Source organism: Eurosta solidaginis, chromosome X (assembly GCF_040869045.1).
Source record: "Eurosta solidaginis isolate ZX-2024a chromosome X, ASM4086904v1, whole genome shotgun sequence".
Lineage (NCBI taxonomy): Eukaryota > Metazoa > Arthropoda > Insecta > Diptera > Tephritidae > Eurosta > Eurosta solidaginis.
Genome location: NC_090324.1, coordinates 93,572,883 through 93,588,168, shown reverse-complemented (window position 1 = coordinate 93,588,168; position 15,286 = coordinate 93,572,883). Strand labels below are relative to the sequence as shown.

The 15,286-nt window shown below is 35.7% G+C and overlaps 1 protein-coding gene across 13 annotated transcripts in view; it reads right to left on the bottom strand.

Annotated features, from left to right (window-relative positions):
* ey (eyeless) overlaps positions 1-15,286 on the bottom strand; it is a 2,912,801-nt gene that overhangs the window by 2,585,358 nt on the left and 312,157 nt on the right. Inside the window, exon 1 of one of the 13 annotated variants that reach the window (XM_067758161.1) lies at positions 1,230-1,263. The exons of the other annotated variants lie outside the window; for them this stretch is intronic. The gene's annotated coding sequence lies outside the window, so the exon portion shown is untranslated. Of the gene's footprint in view, positions 1-1,229; positions 1,264-15,286 lie in introns of those variants that run through there. 13 annotated transcript variants of the gene reach the window in all.

Genomic DNA, 15,286 nt, shown 5'->3' with positions numbered 1-15,286 from the left:
CCAACCAGTAAAATGGCCTAGCCAACTTTAGAAAATCGAAGAACTTTACTTTTTGTTGTTCCTGGTAGAACGTACACGCAGTTTGTGCCTTTTCATTTACCACTTTGCCGGCAAAACTTTGCCAAAAATAATCCAGTCCATAACTGGTGTTCGCACTACAACAACTTGTATAACCGCATCAGCTTTGAGTGTTCGTTTTCCGCGTTGCATAATTCAATACTCTCACGTCTGGCCTAATATTTTGTACTTTCTTTCACATGTATGGTTGAATTTAATACATTTGTATTTAATTTTTCTTAATTGTAACATTAATTTAATGTTAATATATATCCTAGTTGTCGACCGCATTGTGTCTGTGTCAACTTTAATACAAATAAATAATTAAATATACATATGTGTTCTGTTCTTCCAGCTTGTGGATCATGCAGATATTGCAGCCAATATCATGTTCGAGTCCGTATTTGTACTTGTCTGTAGCGATTCGTTTTTCTCTTCCATTTTTGCTGTTGCCTCTTCCGCATCAGGCCGAAAGACATACTCCTCCACATAAATTCCTTCCAACTCCATAACCTATGTTGTTGTTGTAGCGATAAGGTTGCTCCCAGAAGGCTTTGGGGAGTGTTATCGATGTAATGGTCCTTTGCCGGATACAGATCCGGTACGCTCCAGTAGCACAGCGCCATTAAAGTGCTAGCCCGACCATCTCGGGAATGATTTATGTGGCCACATTAAACCTTCAGGCGATCCCCTCCCTCTCCACCCTCAAGTTCCATGAGGATCTTGGGGTCGCCAGAGCCTCGTCTGTTAGTGAAACAGGATTCGCCGCGAATAGGTGAGGTTGACAATTGGGTTTGGAGAAGCTATATATTGCGCTGACAACCTGAAGGGTTGCGCTACACAGCCCCTTGAATCTGGTGTTTTAGTCGCCTCTTACGACAGGCATACCTACCGCGGGAATATTCTGAAGTTAGCATTTATTTCCGGTTGTATTCAATCCACGGCTCTCCACCTAATTTTTCAGTAGCTGAATCTTAAATTCACTCAACTTGGCCATGTCCTTGTTAACTTCTATAACTCTAGAATTTATTCAACAATTTCTCTTCTGACACCAATTCTAACGAGTTTAGGGGTAATTCCTGATTATATTACAGCTTTGTTAACGTTCGAGTCTCTGAACTGTCGAATAAATAACTAAAATATTCCGTATAGTAAAATGTTATTTACAATACCCGCGTATTTCCTTAAAGCGTGTTAAAATCAAGCTGATTCGGGAACTGGAATAGTATTCCAGTTTGCGCTGCTTTTGTACTCACTGTTGCCTTGTTCGCATATTCCTTCAAGGGTTTAGACTTTTCACGAACATTCTTCAAATCCAACGGCGTAGAACGTATGCAAGCCTAAAATAAAAAATAAATCCAAAATATGCCACACAAATTCTATTTTATTGCTTCAGTCTAACAACAAATTTAAACAGTACATATACGTACATATTTGCTAACAATTAAAACATTCTGCGCATTAGCGTTTGTTTTAAAAATATATTTTTAGAAAGGTGCAAATAAAGGAAAGTGAATAATAACACGACTCTACAAAAAAAGTTGTTCTTTGTCCTAAATTTATTTCATTATTTTCTGTTTTATTATAAACAAAAACGAAAAGAGGATACTTTTTTCGGTGTAAACTTTGCTTTCGTAATAGTTATAGTAACAACACTCATGGCGCTAGAGTGATAACTGAACAACGATCAGGTGTTTTGTACAAATCTAGAATAACTTAAAATGTCCTCGCGAAAGTGTAACTATGAAGTTCGAGACATAAAATATGAATTAAATACATCTCTCATCCTCTGTGAATCCTACGATGCATATTTTGGCTGTCCTGTTTAGAATTCCCACTTCTCGTACTACTCATTTTAATAACTTCTTTACTATCGTTTCTTGTAAAGTCTTCAATAAGATACCTGCGACTATGCGTGTCATTAGGAATTTGCGAGAATTTTTAAAAAAATGTTAAATCATTTTTATTAGAGCTGTCACACGACGAGATCAAAACTTTGCTGAACCCTGTCACTTAGTGAACTGAAACCAAAATTGTTATTTTTAATGCTTTATTATTTTCATTATTTAACTCATTGAACATATGGATTATCTTTACCTTCACCCCACACATATCGTACATGTTCATGATTCTTAATTTGTGACGGCATTCAACACTAAAATTGCATACTATTTTACTGAATGCCTTAACTTTCTTTCATTTATTAATAATTTTTTAAGTTAAGTTCCTATTGTATACATATATGTAAAAAACTTATTGAAAGAATGAATAAATCTAATCTAATCTAATCAATACAAGACATGGGCTCCACATGTCGCTTGTAGTTATTGTAAAAGATGTTTGGAAGGTAAGCAAATTTTATTTAAATAGTAAATTAAATAAAGTAGACTTATTGGTTTCTCCTTATATATTTTAGGTTGGTATCGAGGTGAAAAAAAACTATGAAATTTACAACACCAAGAATCTGGCGGGAAAAAAAGACCACGTTAAAGACTGCAAATGTTGCATTGTGAATTCGAGTAAAAGACGTAGAGGTAAAAATGCAAAACCTTTCGAATATCCTGATTTTGAATCTTCTTCTGCTTCAGTCGCATATGATCTGACACGACTGGTACCAGAGCCACCGAAAAAATTACCGCAGAGAAGTGGATCATCTCTTAGTTCTTATAAAAGCAATGCCGATAAGGAGTTTTTACCGACACCAGAACAACCAAAACATCATTTCATCACTACTGCAGATTTTAGTGATTTGATTAGAGATTTAAATTTACCAAAAAGTAAAGCAAAGCTTTTAGGCTCTTCTTCGAACAACTTTATCAAGGAGAATATAATGAAAATATGATGGGAGAAATATATTTGGGGTTTACTGAGGGATAGTACCTATGAACATAAAAAAAGTAAAAGTGTACCCTTTTAAATCATTTTCCACTTTTTTGTAAGTTATTTCGATATTAAAACTTAATAAAAATTTTTATTTGAATTGTTTCTTTTTCAAGTAAAAATTAAAACCACCGATTTTGAAAAATTTCGTTCAAGCGTTTTCCTAAATATGAAAGCAAACTTTTTCATCATCAAAAATATAAATTTAGGAACTAATGTAAATTAAATTTACTTATATATGAAAACTAAAAAATTATAATTCAAAATTTGCTAAATAAACTCAAATTAATTTCAAAAGATTAAACTTTTAGGTACATCGTACTTATGCAACTAAATATCTACACCTTTTTGAGTTTTAGTTGAGAAAGTTGCAGTTGAAGCTCAGAAAGTTACAATTGAAGTTCAGAATTTTCAGGTAAAGCTCAAAAAGCTGCAATTGAAGAAAGTTCAAATCTGAAGGTCAGAATTTTACATTCAAGTTCCTAAAATTATACTTAGGGTTAGGTTAGGTTGGGTTTTTTTTAGTTACAAAGATCAGAATATATATTTGTAGTTAAAAAATGTTTAAGTTTCGTTCCTAAATTTTAACGCCTTTGGACGACCATTCAAATAGTTTGCGGTCAATCCAACCAACGGAGAAGGAACGAACCGGTCGTGGTTCACTGTGTCAAAACAGGCCAAGCTTCACTAGCACCGTCCTATGTTGTTGTTGTTGTATTAACGATAAAGACACACCCCGAAGGCTTTGGGGAGTGTTATCGATGTTGATGGTCCTTTTCCGGATATAGACCTGGTACGTTCCGGTAACAAAGCACCATTAAGGTACTAGCCCGACCATCTCGGGAACGATTTATATGCCCATATTAAACCTTCTAGGCCATACCGACCTCCCACCCCCTAGTTCCATGAGGAACTTGGGGTCGTCAGAGCCTCGGGTAGGTGAGGTTGAAAATTGGGATGGAGAAGCTATATATTGCGCTGGCAACCCCTTGAGAGGGTTGCGCTACACAACCCCTTGAATCAATCTGGTATTTTAGTCGCCTATTACGAAAGGCATACCTACGGCGGGTATATTCTTATCCTCCTAACCCGCTGGAGGAGCACCGTGCTATGGTGAGTATTAATGGAGTTCAGGGGCCCAATTCGCTTACTGTGAGTTTTAAAGTGTACACAAGAACTTGTGTAAACTTTGAAATTCTGATTCTGTAAAGCAAAACTGTGAACAAAAAACTCACTGATAAAAACTACGTGAGTTATCTTGGTAGCCAGTGTACACTATTGTGACATTCAAAACTCATACGCACTGTTGCAGAATGACTTTTTTGTTTTCATGGCGTTTGATGAATATTTTCTCACTGACATAAAACTTTTACATTAAGCGCTCATTCAGCAAACAATGTGCAAATTTAAAGTGTAGATAAATTGTGTGTGCAAATGAGCATTGTGGATAAGGTGGATAAGAAAAGTGTGATAACTTCTGCATCGACGTCAAAATTACAAATAGAATGGATCACCTGCTTTTATATTGACTATCGCTATCAAATTTTGTGTCTCTTTCTATCACCCGCTCAAGATAGCCGACCCTATGCGCCGCCATATTGAACACCCAGTCAAAATGCTTAAAAGTAGCCATATTGAACATCCTGTCAGGCAGTTGACGGATAAGATATCACACTGGTTTTATCCACAATGAAAATGAGTATTCAATGAGTGTACTTTTTTCAGTTTTTCACAGTTAGATAAGTCATGCTGATGGCTGGATAACCGAAAAATTTCGTTTAAATGAGCGAATCATAACGGCTTTACACAAAAGGGATAATATCGGTATATACTGGATGGGTTTCCGATCAGTGGTAGTATGTGTTTTCCTTGCCATTCTCCCTTATTCTGGAATAGAAAAGGCTTTTAACGACAAGTAGCCAAGGTCTTTTGGAATTGGCATAGGTATTCCGTCTGGGACTATTGGTATGGAAGGCTTCGTCTTTTGAATGGCTTCTTTACCCTCTGTTGAGGTAACGGTGAGGTGCGACTCGTCATGCTTGTGTTTATGTGGCCGTTGATTTTGACGATATCAAGCATTGTCAACTGAAGTATGCATAGCAAGTTGGCTGCAGAAAGCACACATGCATTTCCTCGAGTCCGATAAATTATTCAAATACCAACTAGTAAAATGGCCTAGCCAACTTTGGAAAATCGAAGAACTTTACTTTTTGTTGTTCCTGGTAGAACGTACACGCAGTTTGTGCTTAAAAGTAGCCATATTGAACATCCTGTCAGGCAGTTGACGGATAAGATATCACACTGGTTTTATCCACAATGAAAATGAGTATTCAATGAGTGTACTTTTTTCAGTTTTTCACAGTTAGATAAGTCATGCTGATGGCTGGATAACCGAAAAATTTCGTTTAAATGAGCGAATCATAACGGCTTTACACAAAAGGGATAATATCGGTATATACTGGATGGGTTTCCGATCAGTGGTAGTATGTGTTTTCCTTGCCATTCTCCCTTATTCTGGAATAGCAAAGGCTTTTAACGACAAGTAGCCAAGGTCTTTTGGAATTGGCATAGGTATTCCGTCTGGGACTATTGGTATGGAAGGCTTCGTCTTTTGAATGGCTTCTTTACCCTCTGTTGAGGTAACGGTGAGGTGCGACTCGTCATGCTTGTGTTTATGTGCCCGTTGATTTTGACGATATCAAGCATTGTCAACTGAAGTATGCATAGCAAGTTGGCTGCAGAAAGCACACATGCATTTCCTCGAGTCCGATAAATTATTCAAATACCAACCAGTAAAATGGCCTAGCCAACTTTAGAAAATCGAAGAACTTTACTTTTTGTTGTTCCTGGTAGAACGTACACGCAGTTTGTGCCTTTTCATTTACCACTTTGCCGGCAAAACTTTGCCAAAAATAATCCAGTCCATAACTGGTGTTCGCACTACAACAACTTGTATAACCGCATCAGCTTTGAGTGTTCGTTTTCCGCGTTGCATAATTCAATACTCTCACGTCTGGCCTAATATTTTGTACTTTCTTTCACATGTATGGTTGAATTTAATACATTTGTATTTAATTTTTCTTAATTGTAACATTAATTTAATGTTAATATATATCCTAGTTGTCGACCGCATTGTGTCTGTGTCAACTTTAATACAAATAAATAATTAAATATACATATGTGTTCTGTTCTTCCAGCTTGTGGATCATGCAGATATTGCAGCCAATATCATGTTCGAGTCCGTATTTGTACTTGTCTGTAGCGATTCGTTTTTCTCTTCCATTTTTGCTGTTGCCTCTTCCGCATCAGGCCGAAAGACATACTCCTCCACATAAATTCCTTCCAACTCCATAACCTATGTTGTTGTTGTAGCGATAAGGTTGCTCCCAGAAGGCTTTGGGGAGTGTTATCGATGTAATGGTCCTTTGCCGGATACAGATCCGGTACGCTCCAGTAGCACAGCGCCATTAAAGTGCTAGCCCGACCATCTCGGGAATGATTTATGTGGCCACATTAAACCTTCAGGCGATCCCCTCCCTCTCCACCCTCAAGTTCCATGAGGATCTTGGGGTCGCCAGAGCCTCGTCTGTTAGTGAAACAGGATTCGCCGCGAATAGGTGAGGTTGACAATTGGGTTTGGAGAAGCTATATATTGCGCTGACAACCTGAAGGGTTGCGCTACACAGCCCCTTGAATCTGGTGTTTTAGTCGCCTCTTACGACAGGCATACCTACCGCGGGAATATTCTGAAGTTAGCATTTATTTCCGGTTGTATTCAATCCACGGCTCTCCACCTAATTTTTCAGTAGCTGAATCTTAAATTCACTCAACTTGGCCATGTCCTTGTTAACTTCTATAACTCTAGAATTTATTCAACAATTTCTCTTCTGACGCCAATTCTAACGAGTTTAGGGGTAATTCCTGATTATATTACAGCTTTGTTAACGTTCGAGTCTCTGAACTGTCGAATAAATAACTAAAATATTCCGTATAGTAAAATGTTATTTACAATACCCGCGTATTTCCTTAAAGCGTGTTAAAATCAAGCTGATTCGGGAACTGGAATAGTATTCCAGTTTGCGCTGCTTTTGTACTCACTGTTGCCTTGTTCGCATATTCCTTCAAGGGTTTAGACTTTTCACGAACATTCTTCAAATCCAACGGCGTAGAACGTATGCAAGCCTAAAATAAAAAATAAATCCAAAATATGCCACACAAATTCTATTTTATTGCTTCAGTCTAACAACAAATTTAAACAGTACATATACGTACATATTTGCTAACAATTAAAACATTCTGCGCATTAGCGTTTGTTTTAAAAATATATTTTTAGAAAGGTGCAAATAAAGGAAAGTGAATAATAACACGACTCTACAAAAAAAGTTGTTCTTTGTCCTAAATTTATTTCATTATTTTCTGTTTTATTATAAACAAAAACGAAAAGAGGATACTTTTTTCGGTGTAAACTTTGCTTTCGTAATAGTTATAGTAACAACACTCATGGCGCTAGAGTGATAACTGAACAACGATCAGGTGTTTTGTACAAATCTAGAATAACTTAAAATGTCCTCGCGAAAGTGTAACTATGAAGTTCGAGACATAAAATATGAATTAAATACATCTCTCATCCTCTGTGAATCCTACGATGCATATTTTGGCTGTCCTGTTTAGAATTCCCACTTCTCGTACTACTCATTTTAATAACTTCTTTACTATCGTTTCTTGTAAAGTCTTCAATAAGATACCTGCGACTATGCGTGTCATTAGGAATTTGCGAGAATTTTTAAAAAAATGTTAAATCATTTTTATTAGAGCTGTCACACGACGAGATCAAAACTTTGCTGAACCCTGTCACTTAGTGAACTGAAACCAAAATTGTTATTTTTAATGCTTTATTATTTTCATTATTTAACTCATTGAACATATGGATTATCTTTACCTTCACCCCACACATATCGTACATGTTCATGATTCTTAATTTGTGACGGCATTCAACACTAAAATTGCATACTATTTTACTGAATGCCTTAACTTTCTTTCATTTATTAATAATTTTTTAAGTTAAGTTCCTATTGTATACATATATGTAAAAAACTTATTGAAAGAATGAATAAATCTAATCTAATCTAATCAATACAAGACATGGGCTCCACATGTCGCTTGTAGTTATTGTAAAAGATGTTTGGAAGGTAAGCAAATTTTATTTAAATAGTAAATTAAATAAAGTAGACTTATTGGTTTCTCCTTATATATTTTAGGTTGGTATCGAGGTGAAAAAAAACTATGAAATTTACAACACCAAGAATCTGGCGGGAAAAAAAGACCACGTTAAAGACTGCAAATGTTGCATTGTGAATTCGAGTAAAAGACGTAGAGGTAAAAATGCAAAACCTTTCGAATATCCTGATTTTGAATCTTCTTCTGCTTCAGTCGCATATGATCTGACACGACTGGTACCAGAGCCACCGAAAAAATTACCGCAGAGAAGTGGATCATCTCTTAGTTCTTATAAAAGCAATGCCGATAAGGAGTTTTTACCGACACCAGAACAACCAAAACATCATTTCATCACTACTGCAGAGTTTAGTGATTTGATTAGAGATTTAAATTTACCAAAAAGTAAAGCAAAGCTTTTAGGCTCTTCTTCGAACAACTTTATCAAGGAGAATATAATGAAAATATGATGGGAGAAATATATTTGGGGTTTACTGAGGGATAGTACCTATGAACATAAAAAAAGTAAAAGTGTACCCTTTTAAATCATTTTCCACTTTTTTGTAAGTTATTTCGATATTAAAACTTAATAAAAATTTTTATTTGAATTGTTTCTTTTTCAAGTAAAAATTAAAACCACCGATTTTGAAAAATTTCGTTCAAGCGTTTTCCTAAATATGAAAGCAAACTTTTTCATCATCAAAAATATAAATTTAGGAACTAATGTAAATTAAATTTACTTATATATGAAAACTAAAAAATTATAATTCAAAATTTGCTAAATAAACTCAAATTAATTTCAAAAGATTAAACTTTTAGGTACATCGTACTTATGCAACTAAATATCTACACCTTTTTGAGTTTTAGTTGAGAAAGTTGCAGTTGAAGCTCAGAAAGTTACAATTGAAGTTCAGAATTTTCAGGTAAAGCTCAAAAAGCTGCAATTGAAGAAAGTTCAAATCTGAAGGTCAGAATTTTACATTCAAGTTCCTAAAATTATACTTAGGGTTAGGTTAGGTTGGGTTTTTTTTAGTTACAAAGATCAGAATATATATTTGTAGTTAAAAAATGTTTAAGTTTCGTTCCTAAATTTTAACGCCTTTGGACGACCATTCAAATAGTTTGCGGTCAATCCAACCAACGGAGAAGGAACGAACCGGTCGTGGTTCACTGTGTCAAAACAGGCCAAGCTTCACTAGCACCGTCCTATGTTGTTGTTGTTGTATTAACGATAAAGACACACCCCGAAGGCTTTGGGGAGTGTTATCGATGTTGATGGTCCTTTTCCGGATATAGACCTGGTACGTTCCGGTAACAAAGCACCATTAAGGTACTAGCCCGACCATCTCGGGAACGATTTATATGCCCATATTAAACCTTCTAGGCCATACCGACCTCCCACCCCCTAGTTCCATGAGGAACTTGGGGTCGTCAGAGCCTCGGGTAGGTGAGGTTGAAAATTGGGATGGAGAAGCTATATATTGCGCTGGCAACCCCTTGAGAGGGTTGCGCTACACAACCCCTTGAATCAATCTGGTATTTTAGTCGCCTATTACGAAAGGCATACCTACGGCGGGTATATTCTTATCCTCCTAACCCGCTGGAGGAGCACCGTGCTATGGTGAGTATTAATGGAGTTCAGGGGCCCAATTCGCTTACTGTGAGTTTTAAAGTGTACACAAGAACTTGTGTAAACTTTGAAATTCTGATTCTGTAAAGCAAAACTGTGAACAAAAAACTCACTGATAAAAACTACGTGAGTTATCTTGGTAGCCAGTGTACACTATTGTGACATTCAAAACTCATACGCACTGTTGCAGAATGACTTTTTTGTTTTCATGGCGTTTGATGAATATTTTCTCACTGACATAAAACTTTTACATTAAGCGCTCATTCAGCAAACAATGTGCAAATTTAAAGTGTAGATAAATTGTGTGTGCAAATGAGCATTGTGGATAAGGTGGATAAGAAAAGTGTGATAACTTCTGCATCGACGTCAAAATTACAAATAGAATGGATCACCTGCTTTTATATTGACTATCGCTATCAAATTTTGTGTCTCTTTCTATCACCCGCTCAAGATAGCCGACCCTATGCGCCGCCATATTGAACACCCAGTCAAAATGCTTAAAAGTAGCCATATTGAACATCCTGTCAGGCAGTTGACGGATAAGATATCACACTGGTTTTATCCACAATGAAAATGAGTATTCAATGAGTGTACTTTTTTCAGTTTTTCACAGTTAGATAAGTCATGCTGATGGCTGGATAACCGAAAAATTTCGTTTAAATGAGCGAATCATAACGGCTTTACACAAAAGGGATAATATCGGTATATACTGGATGGGTTTCCGATCAGTGGTAGTATGTGTTTTCCTTGCCATTCTCCCTTATTCTGGAATAGAAAAGGCTTTTAACGACAAGTAGCCAAGGTCTTTTGGAATTGGCATAGGTATTCCGTCTGGGACTATTGGTATGGAAGGCTTCGTCTTTTGAATGGCTTCTTTACCCTCTGTTGAGGTAACGGTGAGGTGCGACTCGTCATGCTTGTGTTTATGTGGCCGTTGATTTTGACGATATCAAGCATTGTCAACTGAAGTATGCATAGCAAGTTGGCTGCAGAAAGCACACATGCATTTCCTCGAGTCCGATAAATTATTCAAATACCAACTAGTAAAATGGCCTAGCCAACTTTGGAAAATCGAAGAACTTTACTTTTTGTTGTTCCTGGTAGAACGTACACGCAGTTTGTGCCTTTTCATTTACCACTTTGCCGGCAAAACTTTGCCAAAAATAATCCAGTCCATAACTGGTGTTCGCACTACAACAACTTGTATAACCGCATCAGCTTTGAGTGTTCGTTTTCCGCGTTGCATAATTCAATACTCTCACGTCTGGCCTAATATTTTGTACTTTCTTTCACATGTATGGTTGAATTTAATACATTTGTATTTAATTTTTCTTAATTGTAACATTAATTTAAGGTTAATATATATCCTAGTTGTCGACCGCATTGTGTCTGTGTCAACTTTAATACAAATAAATAATTAAATATACATATGTGTTCTGTTCTTCCAGCTTGTGGATCATGCAGATATTGCAGCCAATATCATGTTCGAGTCCGTATTTGTACTTGTCTGTAGCGTTTCGTTTTTCTCTTCCATTTTTGCTGTTGCCTCTTCCGCATCAGGCCGAAAGACATACTCCTCCACATAAATTCCTTCCAACTCCATAACCTATGTTGTTGTTGTAGCGATAAGGTTGCTCCCAGAAGGCTTTGGGGAGTGTTATCGATGTAATGGTCCTTTGCCGGATACAGATCCGGTACGCTCCAGTAGCACAGCGCCATTAAGGTGCTAGCCCGACCATCTCGGGAATGATTTATGTGGCCACATTAAACCTTCAGGCGATCCCCTCCCTCTCCACCCTCAAGTTCCATGAGGATCTTGGGGTCGCCAGAGCCTCGTCTGTTAGTGAAACAGGATTCGCCGCGAATAGGTGAGGTTGACAATTGGGTTTGGAGAAGCTATATATTGCGCTGACAACCTGAAGGGTTGCGCTACACAGCCCCTTGAATCTGGTGTTTTAGTCGCCTCTTACGACAGGCATACCTACCGCGGGAATATTCTGAAGTTAGCATTTATTTCCGGTTGTATTCAATCCACGGCTCTCCACCTAATTTTTCAGTAGCTGAATCTTAAATTCACTCAACTTGGCCATGTCCTTGTTAACTTCTATAACTCTAGAATTTATTCAACAATTTCTCTTCTGACACCAATTCTAACGAGTTTAGGGGTAATTCCTGATTATATTACAGCTTTGTTAACGTTCGAGTCTCTGAACTGTCGAATAAATAACTAAAATATTCCGTATAGTAAAATGTTATTTACAATACCCGCGTATTTCCTTAAAGCGTGTTAAAATCAAGCTGATTCGGGAACTGGAATAGTATTCCAGCTTGCGCTGCTTTTGTACTCACTGTTGCCTTGTTCGCATATTCCTTCAAGGGTTTAGACTTTTCACGAACATTCTTCAAATCCAACGGCGTAGAACGTATGCAAGCCTAAAATAAAAAATAAATCCAAAATATGCCACACAAATTCTATTTTATTGCTTCAGTCTAACAACAAATTTAAACAGTACATATACGTACATATTTGCTAACAATTAAAACATTCTGCGCATTAGCGTTTGTTTTAAAAATATATTTTTAGAAAGGTGCAAATAAAGGAAAGTGAATAATAACACGACTCTACAAAAAAAGTTGTTCTTTGTCCTAAATTTATTTCATTATTTTCTGTTTTATTATAAACAAAAACGAAAAGAGAATACTTTTTTCGGTGTAAACTTTGCTTTCGTAATAGTTATAGTAACAACACTCATGGCGCTAGAGTGATAACTGAACAACGATCAGGTGTTTTGTACAAATCTAGAATAACTTAAAATGTCCTCGCGTAAGTGTAACTATGAAGTTCGAGACATAAAATATGAATTAAATACATCTCTCATCCTCTGTGAATCCTACGATGCATATTTTGGCAGTCCTGTTTAGAATTCCCACTTCTCGTACTACTCATTTTAATAACTTCTTTACTATCGTTTCTTGTAAAGTCTTCAATAAGATACCTGCGACTATGCGTGTCATTAGGAATTTGCGAGAATTTTTAAAAAATGTTAAATCATTTTTATTAGAGCTGTCACACGACGAGATCAAAACTTTGCTGAACCCTGTCACTTAGTGAACTGAAACCAAAATTGTTATTTTTAATGCTTTATTATTTTCATTATTTAACTCATTGAACATATGGATTATCTTTACCTTCACCCCACACATATCGTACATGTTCATGATTCTTAATTTGTGACGGCATTCAACACTAAAATTGCATACTATTTTACTGAATGCCTTAACTTTCTTTCATTTATTAATAATTTTTTAAGTTAAGTTCCTATTGTATACATATATGTAAAAAAATTATTGAAAGAATGAATAAATCTAATCTAATCTAATCAATACAAGACATGGGCTCCACATGTCGCTTGTAGTTATTGTAAAAGATGTTTGGAAGGTAAGCAAATTTTATTTAAATAGTAAATTAAATAAAGTAGACTTATTGGTTTCTCCTTATATATTTTAGGTTGGTATCGAGGTGAAAAAAAACTATGAAATTTACAACACCAAGAATCTGGCGGGAAAAAAAGACCACGTTAAAGACTGCAAATGTTGCATTGTGAATTCGAGTAAAAGACGTAGAGGTAAAAATGCAAAACCTTTCGAATATCCTGATTTTGAATTTTCTTCTGCTTCAGTCGCATATGATCTGACACGACTGGTACCAGAGCCACCGAAAAAATTACCGCAGAGAAGTGGATCATCTCTTAGTTCTTATAAAAGCAATGCCGATAAGGAGTTTTTACCGACACCAGAACAACCAAAACATCATTTCATCACTACTGCAGATTTTAGTAATTTGATTAGAGATTTAAATTTACCAAAAAGTAAAGCAAAGCTTTTAGGCTCTTCTTCGAACAACTTTATCAAGGAGAATATAATGAAAATATGATGGGAGAAATATATTTGGGGTTTACTGAGGGATAGTACCTATGAACATAAAAAAAGTAAAAGTGTACCCTTTTAAATCATTTTCCACTTTTTTGTAAGTTATTTCGATATTAAAACTTAATACAAATTTTTATTTGAATTGTTTCTTTTTCAAGTAAAAATTAAAACCACCGATTTTGAAAAATTTCGTTCAAGCGTTTTCCTAAATATGAAAGCAAACTTTTTCATCACATATTTTTTTTTTTTCAAAATACGACCTAAATAATTGAAATTTAATGCTTTGAAGTGAAAGTCAAATTTTGTGTTGACCCGTGGTTGCTTACTTTGCTCTGGGTTACGTGTGTGGAAATATTCTTCGTTACCTTATATGTCTTAATGTTGTTGCGTATCATTTATTTACTAGTAGCACAGTGACGCATCGAAATTGCTAACATTCGCCGCAATACTAAAATAGGGTAAGCTTTGCGAATGGACTAAACCAATATGAAGTTGAAATATCGTCGTAAAATATATCGTCGGCTTAGAATATAAACCTGCTAACCGACGTAAACAAGTTTTTACCTTACAGACAGCATGGAAAAGATATGAAGTAAACTCGTCATATAGGTTTTTAGCTTTGTGTGTAGTTAGTATTTGCTGTTACTGTTTCGTCTGATTGATGCTCTATCAAACAGCATCGATATGATAATAGAGCTCTATGGGTGCACACTTCCTTTGCAAAACTTCCCAAGTTTTTTTTTCTTTTTTTTGTGTTTTTTTTTTTTTTATAAAAATACAACTAAGAAAATAGATAATGACATTAGATGCTCGTTCAAAGAGCAGAGAAAATGCCATTTCATTCGTTTCGTATTATAAATGCTTGTGGGGCGCATAATAATAACATATTATAATTGCTTACAATTGAAAAGATATAAATATGTATAAGGAGAAAGTATACTATATATATTAAAACAAAAAATTCAAAATCACAGATGTCAAGGTACTTTCATGAAATGGAAAAAGAAAAAAAACTCGATGCCAATGGACAAAGGTTCTTATATTATAGGTCTCAAAAGAATTTCAATACCCTCATGATTGAAACCAAGTAGCCACTGCTTCACTTCCCTCAGAAACGCTGGTAGCCTTCTAATGAGTCGTATTTCAGCAGGTAGTTTGTTATATAGATTACATGATATGATGGTGTAGAAATTACGAAAAAGTGTGGTGCGAAAGCTAGGAACTTTTGTTTGAGATTACGTCTTATTTCTCAGATTGTAAAGGTTGTATATTGGGCCTTGCGTATACCTGCTCCTTATAAAAAAAAATTTTAAAATTTAAAATAGTATAAGTGCCGCACAGGAAGAATATTTAATTTTTTTAATAGATCCATAGAGTGTGTTAAACGACCAGCTTTACGTGTTCTTCGGATTAGACACTTCTGTAGGATTAAAAGCGGATGGATCTTACTAGCGTAGGCACCACCCCAACAACTGACTCCGTATTGTAATTTTGAATGAATTAGTCCATGATACACCAATAACAATATTCTATTTGAACACAGTTTTCTTAAGTTATAGAAAGAAAGAAGAACTG